Source organism: Ictidomys tridecemlineatus, unplaced genomic scaffold (assembly GCF_052094955.1).
Source record: "Ictidomys tridecemlineatus isolate mIctTri1 unplaced genomic scaffold, mIctTri1.hap1 Scaffold_48, whole genome shotgun sequence".
Lineage (NCBI taxonomy): Eukaryota > Metazoa > Chordata > Mammalia > Rodentia > Sciuridae > Ictidomys > Ictidomys tridecemlineatus.
Genome location: NW_027523119.1, coordinates 2057486 through 2067500, shown reverse-complemented (window position 1 = coordinate 2067500; position 10015 = coordinate 2057486).

Below are 10015 nucleotides of genomic sequence, written 5' to 3'. Positions count from 1 at the left end.
ATACTTCTGAGTGGTAGCAACTTTTTATACGATGATGAGCCCTTTGGGTTTCCTAGTCTCAACAAAATGCCTTTTGAAATCCTTTATTATTTGTGATTGGACTGATGCTTTCTCTTCATATCTCTCTCTCTCTCTCTCTCTCTCTCTCTCTCTCTCTCTCTCTCTCTCTCTCTCTCTTTTTGGAAGGGGTAGGTACTGGAGATTGAATCTATGAGTGCTTTACCACCGAACTACATCCCAGCTCTTTTTATATTTTTTATTTTGGGACAGAGTCTCCCTAAATTACCCAGGCTGGCCTTGAACTTGCGATTCTCCTGCCTCAGCCTCCTGAGTAGCTGTTACAGACTTGTGCCACCTCACCTGGCTGGAATATTGAACTCTGATGTAGGCAAGTGTACTATTCTTCCCCTCATAGTTTATGTTCTTTGTGCCTGGTTTAAGAAATTCCTTTCTTGGAGTGGGGTACAGCTCAGGGGCATAGCACTTGCTTAGCTCCAGCACCACGAACAAACAAAAACAAACAAATTTCTTTCTGTCTCAGTTAATTTAAAGATATTCTGGATTTGCCTTCCTTAAATCATCTCAGAGCTTTTGAAGACAAAATTTTTAAAAGTATAATGTGGTGGGCTTGGTGGTGTGTGTGCCTATAATCCCAGCTACTTTGGAGGTCCAGGCAGGAGGTAAGTTCAAGACCCTCCTGGGCAATTTAGCATAACCCTGGCTAGACAATAAAATTGCATTAATGATGCCAGAGGAATCTGTAAGATGCTCTTATATTCCATAAAAGGGCGGATGGTTTAAAAACTTGAGAAGCAACAGCGATCGCCTCTTCCCATCCTCGGGCCTGGGGGGTACCAGAATATGCCACTTGAAATGTGCTTCTTTGGCATTTGGATATTCTGAGTTAAAGGTCACTGAGAACCATCAGAAAAGCTTAAAAATAGGAACCACATTTTCCTTTTTTAGAGGAAATTTACATCAATAGAGGAAATTCAGTCACTTTCCTGTAAATTGCCTCCCCTCACCCCCCCAGTAGCCCCCAAGCCCTTTGTTCTATGTTTAGCACATGTTGTCACTGAAGCCCAAGTTCCACTCACCCCTGAGGTCAACAGCACTGGGAGCTCCTGCATACACGTGATGGATGCCCATGTTAATGAGCTTGTGTTCCTGCTTCTTGTTAGTTCATTTTGACTGGTCTAGTTTAAAGCGTCCAGTGAGGAGCCTCAGATGGGTAGAGGAAAAGCTTTCTTCTCTACAGACCTCGAGCTAAGGCCAGAATTGTATTCGCTGTCATGTGGGTTTGATGGATGGTGGCTGGGCTCTGGGATGTTAAGACCCTGGACTCGATTCTCTTTCCCTGCCTTTGATCAACAGCCTTCATTCCCGCTTGTGACCCTGGGGCTTAGTTGGGCTATAACTCCCCGCTCTGGCCCCATTTCAATGCTCTGGCTGGCTCAGAGCCCCCCCCCCCCCGGGACTCGTGGGACACTTGTGGGGAAAGGGAAAGAGAAGCTGAAACAGCTGTTGCTCCTTCCTGAGACCGTGACAATATCTGATTCCTTCAGACACCTGCCACAGCATACTGTCCTTGGCCAATCGGCTTCCACTGTGGCCACAGGGATGGCCTTTCCTCGAAGCTGGGTGCTATCTGGAGCTCGGTCCATCTCCCGAGAGTCACTCGGTGGTGAATGAACTGGGCTTGGCTTTGGGTTGTCAGCTCTCAGGGACTGGGTTGTAGAAGGGCCATGGGTGGCTTCAAAATGGGAACTTCCCATGGAAACTTGCCTGCAGCTTCCTCCTCTAGGGCCATTTCAGGATCTTCCTGGGCCCCTCGCATTACTTTTAGGTCCCTACCACATCCTATTAAGCCTAAGAAAATTGCCTCTTCACGTTGTCAATAGGTGCAATTAGATACAATCATCTGAATCCAGAGGCAGTTGATTGATACTACATTTTGTAGACATATTAATTAAACATTGGTTAGTTTCAATTTTACAGTGTTTTGGTTTTTTTTTTTTTTTTTTGAGTCAGTCTTGGTCTCCAGGTCTCCCATATCTTTATGTGTCCTTGAAATGTTCACACAGTCAGGCTCTGACTTATGGAGTCTGATGGTGAAACGGTCCAGCCACCAACGTTCATCAGACCAGACTGACCAAGATCCTGATAGCCACAGAAACGCCAAAGATTCCCCAAGCACCTTCCTGGGTTTAAAATCATGGACTGCTTCCAAAACCCTTTATACAGAGTAAGTGGATATTGCAGAGATTCTTTCTCCCCTTGGCAGAATCAAGGAATCTTGCTGGACCCCTTCATCTGTGTAAGATCTTGGAATGGGGTCTGAACCCCCTTCTACATACGGATAAAACCACAGGATATTTGCAGACTTTCAGATTGTGAGTACAGCCGTGGCCTGTTGGCTAGCCTCCTCCTCTGGTGAGGGGCATATTTAGAGAATGGCCTCCTATCTCTCGCATCCTGAATGCACACAGAGTCCCCCAGGTTCATACCATGGGATCCCAGATCTAAAAGAGTCGAGCAAATGAACACCTTTCTCTTAGCAGAGTTTTTCATTATGAGGAGTTCTCTCCTGTCTTAGGATCGCCAGTGTGGAATCTGCTTTGACAAAAGGTCTCCACAGCTGGTCTCTGTCTGTAGAACTATGAAATAGAATAAAGCCTCCTCATTATGAAATCAGAAAACACTCCTGAGTACTTCCTGAGGATAGAATTTGGGGGTCGTAAAACAACTTCTTCGTCTTGTATATAGAATTTTGAAGAACAGTTAATCATGGGATGTTTGCAGAGCCCCTTCTTGTGCCTTGAGTTTTGTTCTATTTGCAGACCGCCTGCCTGGGTAGGAAATCATGGAATGTCCACAGAACCGCTTTCCTTATCATGATGGAACATCTGAAGAGCTTCCTCATCTGTGTGGACTTGGAATGTTAGCAGAAACCCCTTCTGTGTGGAATTATGGGAGGCTGATTGAGCTCTCTGCCACATATGTGCTCCGGGAACCCTGACTGAGCCCCCAACCCTGTAGGAACTCCTGAAATACTGACTGAGCCCCCAACCATGGAGAGACTCCCGAAATGCTGACTGGTCTCCTGGTGGTGTAGAATCACAGGCTGATACTTAAGGACATTCTTCAGTATAAAATCTTGAAGTCCTCAGGAGGGCTGGAGGAAGAGAGCAGACATGGGCCATGGCTGTGCTCTATTACATGTTGGAGAAAAGCAGAGGATACAAAGTGCGTGGCCAGATCATGGAGGGTCTTAAAGACCAAATGAAGGTTAGGAATAGTTCTACAGACTATAAAGAGCCACCAATGTTTTGAGGTAGAAGAATGATGTGATGCAAATTATATTTGAAGAAGCTTGGGGCTGGCTAGCTCCGTTGGTAGAGTGCTAGCTTTGCATGCACAAGGCCTTGGGTTGGATCCCCAGCACCAAAAACAAAACAAACAAATTATATTTGAAGAAGCTTAATCTGGTAATAGAAATAGATCAAATAAACTGAAGGGTGGTAGTTTATAAAAATAATTTTAAAGACAAAACAGAAAATCGATATTTACTAAGTACAATAACCTATTGTAAATACTTTCATGAAATAAAGGCTCATCCACTAAAGTGAGGCTCAGCAAACAATCACCTCTGGGCAAATCTGGCCCACCACTTGTCTTTGTAAATAAAATTTTATCAGAACAGGCATGCACATTCGTTCATTTACTGTCTATGGTGGCTTTTATGCTACAATAGCAGATTTAAGTAGTTGTGCCAGGGATTGTACAGCTTGTTAAAACCAACAACATTTACTATCTGCCTTTTACAAAAGAACTTGGCTACAGAGCTATAGAAAACTAAGAACAGGGCTGGGAATGTGGATCAAGCGGTAGTGCGCTTGCCTGGTATGCGTGTGGCCCGGGATCAGTCCTCAGCACCATATACAAACAAAGATGTTGTGTCCGCCGAAAACTAAAAAATAAATATTAAAAAAATTCTCTCTCTCTCTTTAAAAAAAAACTAAGCAAAAAATTGTAAATGACTTAAATAGACCTCATCAGAAAAATGATTTTTAAAAAAGTGTGACCTAGTTATATGATAAAATATTATATAGAAGTAGAAATAAATAAACTCAGTTTTCATGTATCATTATGGATACATGTAACAGAAATGATGTCAAGAGAAAGCAATTTGCAGAAGAGTATATTTATATTCAGTTAGGATAGGCCAGGTTATGCTGCAGTAACAAACAGCCCTGATATCTAAAGCTTAAAACAATGTTTTCTTTCTTGTTCATGCTATGAGTTCATCACTAGTCCAAGGCAGTTGGAGGATTTCTTTTCATTCTAGAATTCAGCTGCTCTGTAGAACATGATGGTTATTTGGTAGAGAGAAAAGAATGGCATAGGACCCACTGACTTTTATAGCTGCTTAAGTGTCCCTTCTGCTCTGAGTCTCATTTCTCCTGAGAGTGACTGATTAGCCATAGCTCAGCTTTAGGCTACCAGGGTGAATCTCAGGGTCAACCACTGCTCAGCCTTCAGGAGTTCTTGGCACTGGGAGCCCTTGATGGCTGCAGTTATATGCATGCTTGTGCTCTTTATCTGCTGCTGCTCCTGGAGTTTGAACTGATAGTCTCTGCTCTGTGATGTTATCTTACTCCTGCATGTTTATGGATTATGCAATGGCTTCCTCAGGGCGTGGGCCTGGGACCTGCTGTAGGAGAGTCAGAAGGGGTGAGCAGGGCAAGGTGATACTTATGATTTTTACCTTTAGGCTGGATCCTTCTTTTTGTGTTTTGGCTTGGGCTAACCTGCAGCTGGGCGGTTAGAAGCACAGGAGGCTCAACTATGCTCTCCTGAGATCTACTCAGGGGCCTCCCTTTCTTTAGGCCATTCTCCTGCTCCAGAACCTCCAAGGGCTCTGTACAGCTCACAGGAAACAGTGTAAGAACAGCAAGGCTCCCGTGGATTGAGCACTGTTACATGCCAGGAACTGGAGGGACTCTTTCCCGAATCCTCTTGGCAACTCTAAGGCAAGGAACTATAGGATCTCCATTTTACAGTTGTGCAAATGAAGGTCCAGGAGATGAAGCAACTGGTGTAAATGAAAGAGGAGGGCCAGGAGGAGGTAGGACCGGTTGATCAACAGTTATGGCTGGCTCCAGGGGCCTGCTGAGCTCCAGGGTCAAGGTCTTCCAGTCTCAGTCCTCACCTTTTTCTGTTTCTTGCAGGAACCAGCTGCTGCAGCCAGCCAGGTGCCTCCATCACTGCCCCTTGAGCAAATCTGTCTCATGTCCCTTCAAAGTCAATCTAGAATTTCTCAGGTTGCCTTCCCTAAGGCCAGCTACAATGAGTCCTGCCTTCACCTTCTTGTCCCAGCTTGCTCACCTCCCTGTCATCCCACAGCAGGACTACAGGAACCTTCACTTAGTCATCTCTGCCCCTGTCAGGCCCAGCATGCGCTCAAAACACATCTGGTGTCTTTCCAGCATTTGTTCAACAATTATTGAGCACCTACTGGCCCTGGACACTGTGTAACATGCAAGAATATGGCAGAAAATGAAACAAAATCCCTGCCCTTGGGGAATGTAGTTTCTGATCTGGGAGACAGAAAAACGAACAAGTGAATACATGCATGGACCATACGATGCCAGGGGATGAAAAATGCAACAGACTGGCCAGGGATGGACAGAGAGGCTGGGGACAGGGAAGCTCCCTTGGAGGAAAGTCTTGGGAGAGGTAACACTCGAGCAGGAAGCAGAATTCAAGTCTGTTTGACGGAGGGATTGAGCAGTCCAGGGAAGGAATGAATGAAAAACGAATACCCAGGTGAGCTGGAAACTTAACTTGGAGATGAAAAAGGAGCATGATGGGGGGAATTGAGACAGGGACCCCCGATATCTTTTTTCTTCCTTCTTCTTCCATTAAAAAAAAAGTAACCTGTAATCCTAGCTACTCAGAGGCAGGAGGATTGCAAGTTTGAGGCCAGTCAGACCCTGGCTCAAAATAAAATAAAGTAAGATAAAAAGAGCTAGGGATACAGTTCAGCTCCTGGATCAGTCCCCAGTACTGCCAAACAGGAAGAAAAAGAGGGAGAGATGTAACAGAGGTTGGTCATCAGTATTTAGTCTGGATGTAGCAAGGCCTCCTTGTCAAGGCCTCCAGAATAGACCAGAAATTATAAGGATATGATACGATTGCTAATTTACTTGTTCTTGCTGCCTCCCTTCCCCCACTGGAAATTGAACCCAGGGGCAGGCACTCTACCACCAAGCTTTATTCTTTTTATTTATTTATTTTTAAATTTTGAGACAGTGTCTTCCTAAATTGCCTAGGTTGGCCTCAAATTTGTGATCCTCCTGTCTCAGCCTCCAGACTTGCTGGGATTATAGGCATGTGCCATCGCAGCCAGCAAGGATAACAATTGTTGAATTCAGGTGGAGAGTGTACAAATGTGTTGTATTGTTCTTTTTTTTTCTTTATTTTTTTAGAGAGAGACACACACACACACACAGAATTTTAATATTTATTTTTTAGTTTTCGGCGGACACAACATCTTTGTTTGTATGTGGTGCTGAGGATCGAACCTGGGCCGAATGCATGCCAGGCGAGCGCGCTACCGCTTGAGCCACATCCCCAGCCCTTGTATTGTTCTTAAAAGTTAAAACTTTTCTGTGCATCTAAAAATATTTCTTAGACATGGGTGTTAAAAAGGTTTATTATATTGGCTAAAGAAAAAGTATTTGAAATCAGATTAGTTTAGAGAGTTTGGTTCAGGGCCTTTCCACACTACCTCACCTAATCTACATCACATCCCTATGGGGTAGGTGGCACGGGGTGGGGCACATTTCACAAATGAACAGAAACTCAGAGAGATAAGAGGTTTGCTCAAGGTCACACAGTAAAGTTTAGGCCAAGCCGAGAGTTGAACCCACATCTATCCAAATCAAAATTCTCTGCTTCACTTTTTAAAGTCTCTTCTCTCCCATCCCATTTCCCAGGGCTGTTGGATAAGGCGAGACCCATGTGCATTTACCATGTGTCAGGCATTGCATGTAGCAGTCAAATCCTCACAACAATCTCATATAGTCATTACTAATGACATTCCCATTGTATTAAGGTACAGAGAGTTTAACTAACTTGCTTAAGGCCACAAGCTAAGAATGGAAGAGCTGGGAGTTAAAGAACCCCGGCAGTCTGGCTCTATAGCCTCCCCTTAAAAGGGTCAAGTTAACAGTGGAAAAAGTTCAAATTGCTTTAGGAATATAGAGTAGGATTAATTTTGGTTCTCACAGAATCCCTGAAAAGTTCCCCACTCCTGGCTTCTGACATATTCCAAGATGCTGAGGGCCATTACCAAGTAGGAATGACGCATCGAAATTTCCTTGCCAAGCGTACCCCATGCTGCTTAGAGGACATTTGATGGGACATTGCATGCATGCTTTAATAAGGTGACCTTGCTCAAGGACCAAGGCGGATCCAGGTTTAGAGCTGATCAGGTTTGAGGAAGTAACCGGCTCCTTGAGTTTAAGGTGTTGCCAGTTTAAGATAATGGGTTTTAGGGAAGTTGGAAGTTGAAGATTATTGCTGGGATTAGGGTGTTCCTGCTGCTTGTTCCCATTGAGTTCTCGTGAGATTAAAATGGGATTTGGAGAGAGCCTCGTGGAGTAGGTGGTTTGTGCTGGAGACGGCAGAACGCGTTTGCCCCTGGACCTGTGTGGAGGCGGTGTGAGAGCTGGAATAAAGAATTGCTGTTTGAATCTACAAAGCTGTGTGGTGGCTCGTGATTCTGGTGCCAAGCATTGACCTTGGTACCAAGACAGGGCTCTGGTTTCAGATGTGCCCACATGGGGGACACTTGCCTCTTGGATTCATCTGGGAGCTTCTTGAAGCTGGTGGGGTGCTACTGTCACTCCCCATGGGTCTCTAGCTATTGCTCACTGCCTTCTGAGGTGCTCTGGATCAAGGCTGGTCTTGAGGTACTGTTTTAGATATGGTCCCGTGCTAAATTGATGGGATAGGGCACCAATTTGCCTACAGAATGAGCTTCAGTATCCAGAGAGACCACTGAGGCAGTTTACGGCTCAGTAGTCAAGGGCCTGCCTTCAGAGTCAGGCCAGTTTTGCGTGGAAGGGGGTGACTTGCTTCTCCTTATAGCAATGTCAGTTTCCTCTTTGGTTCCCTGTTCCGTGGGATGTGCACCTGTCTACAGGTGTCCTACTTCACTTGCTGGCCTTGGGTTCAACCTGGGGCCAGAGTGGGCTTTCTCTACCTCAGGGCCTTTGCCCTGCTGTTCCCCCTGGTGGCACTGTTCTGTCCTCACTTGTGGCTGGCTCTTTCTCACCCTTGGTCTCAGCTGATGTCAGCTGCTTAGACCTTCCTTGTCTACTGTAGCCTGCTGCCAACACATCCTCCTGTTTTATTTTGCTCATATCTGTTATTAGTACCAGATAATTATTGATTGACTTGCGTTTATTCTCCTCCACATGAATATAAGTTCAAATAAGACAAGAGATTTAATCTGTTTTGTTCTCAGCACCAACAACTGCATCTGGCATCCAATAAATAAATAATGGATTGATTGAATGAATAAATAAACGAATGAATGAAAGCCAAGCCCCCCAAGCATTACAATTCCAGTTCTTCTGCTGCAGTGGGCTAAACTGGCTGGCTCTTGAGAGATGCTCCCTGCAAGCCTGGGCGGTGGCCCCGCGGGGAGAGGGACTGTCGTCATTTAGTGACGCTCCCTAAAGCCGCTGCGCGGCTGCGGGGGCGACTGGGGTCGGGTGGCGAGCCCGCCGGTCTTTTGCGACGGTGCCTGGCAGCGCTGGTCCCGCCCCTCCGCCCCTGTGCGACCGCCCTCACCGCCCTCGTCGCTGAGCTTGCTCCGGGCTGCGCGGCCCCGCCCGCTTCATGTGGCCCGGCCCACTGCGGCCATTGGCTGGGATCCGCGAGGCGGCCCGGGAGGCTCAGGAGACGGCGGCCGAGGCCCAGGCGGCGGTGCACGGGAGCGGCAGGAGCAGGCCCGGCCCTCGAGCGGCCGCCCGGCTGCAGCATGTGCGCCCGCCGGGGGCTGCTGTGGCTGCCACGCCGCTCGCTGCTCGCCGCACTCTTCTTCTTCTCGCTCCCGTCCTCGCTGCTCTACTCCGTCTACGTGGCGCCCGGCAAAGGTAGGAGGGGGCCTCCCGGGACCCGACCCCGACCCGGGCAGGCGCGCCTGAGGCCGCCGCACCTTCCCACCCGTTGCGCCCGGCCCCGGGGCCCTGCCCGCCGCCCCGCGGACCCCTTCCCCCGCCCCGGCGCGGCTCCCGGCATTCCGCGCACCGACCTGGCGCTGGCGGCAGAGCCCCGCCGCCCGCGCATCCTCCCCCGGCGCCGGAGCCCCCTGCCCGCCCAAGCCGCGCTCCCGCGCCACGTCTCCGGTCCCCCGGTCCCCGTGTCCCGCCGACCCCTGGCCCGCCCGCGCTGCCCACTCCCCCGCAGCGTCCTGCCGCCTCTGGTCCCCCAGTCCGAGCCCGGGGAAGGGGGGGTATCCGCGCCCTCCTTTCTTCCACTCGCCCACTCCCAGCCTTGCGGGCGGGGAGGAGGCGGCTCTTCGTGTCAGCCAGCCGGTGCCTGCTTTGGGGACCGAGGGGAAGTTTGAATTGGCCCCAGAGGAGGGACTGTGACTAGGGTCTCCCGGAACCGCTGCCAGGTGGAAGTGGGGGGAGCGTGGCGAAGACAGAGAAGGGGACTGGTTCTTCTCAGAGGCTTGTCCTCCAAGGAAGACAGCCCCGAGGAGCGCACCCCGCCCGCACGCTCTGTGAGAACCGAGGACATCCAGGTCAAACCTGGATCCCAGCCCCTGCCCGGGATGACCTTGGGCAGGTGACCGAGCCTCAGCTTTTCTTCTCTGTAAAATGGGGGTACGAACCCCAACCCATAAAGATTTAAGGGTGGAAGTAGATAAATGCTTTTTAAAGCTATTATCACTATACCTGGTGCATGAGAGTGTCTAGGGTCAGGCAGCAGGCAA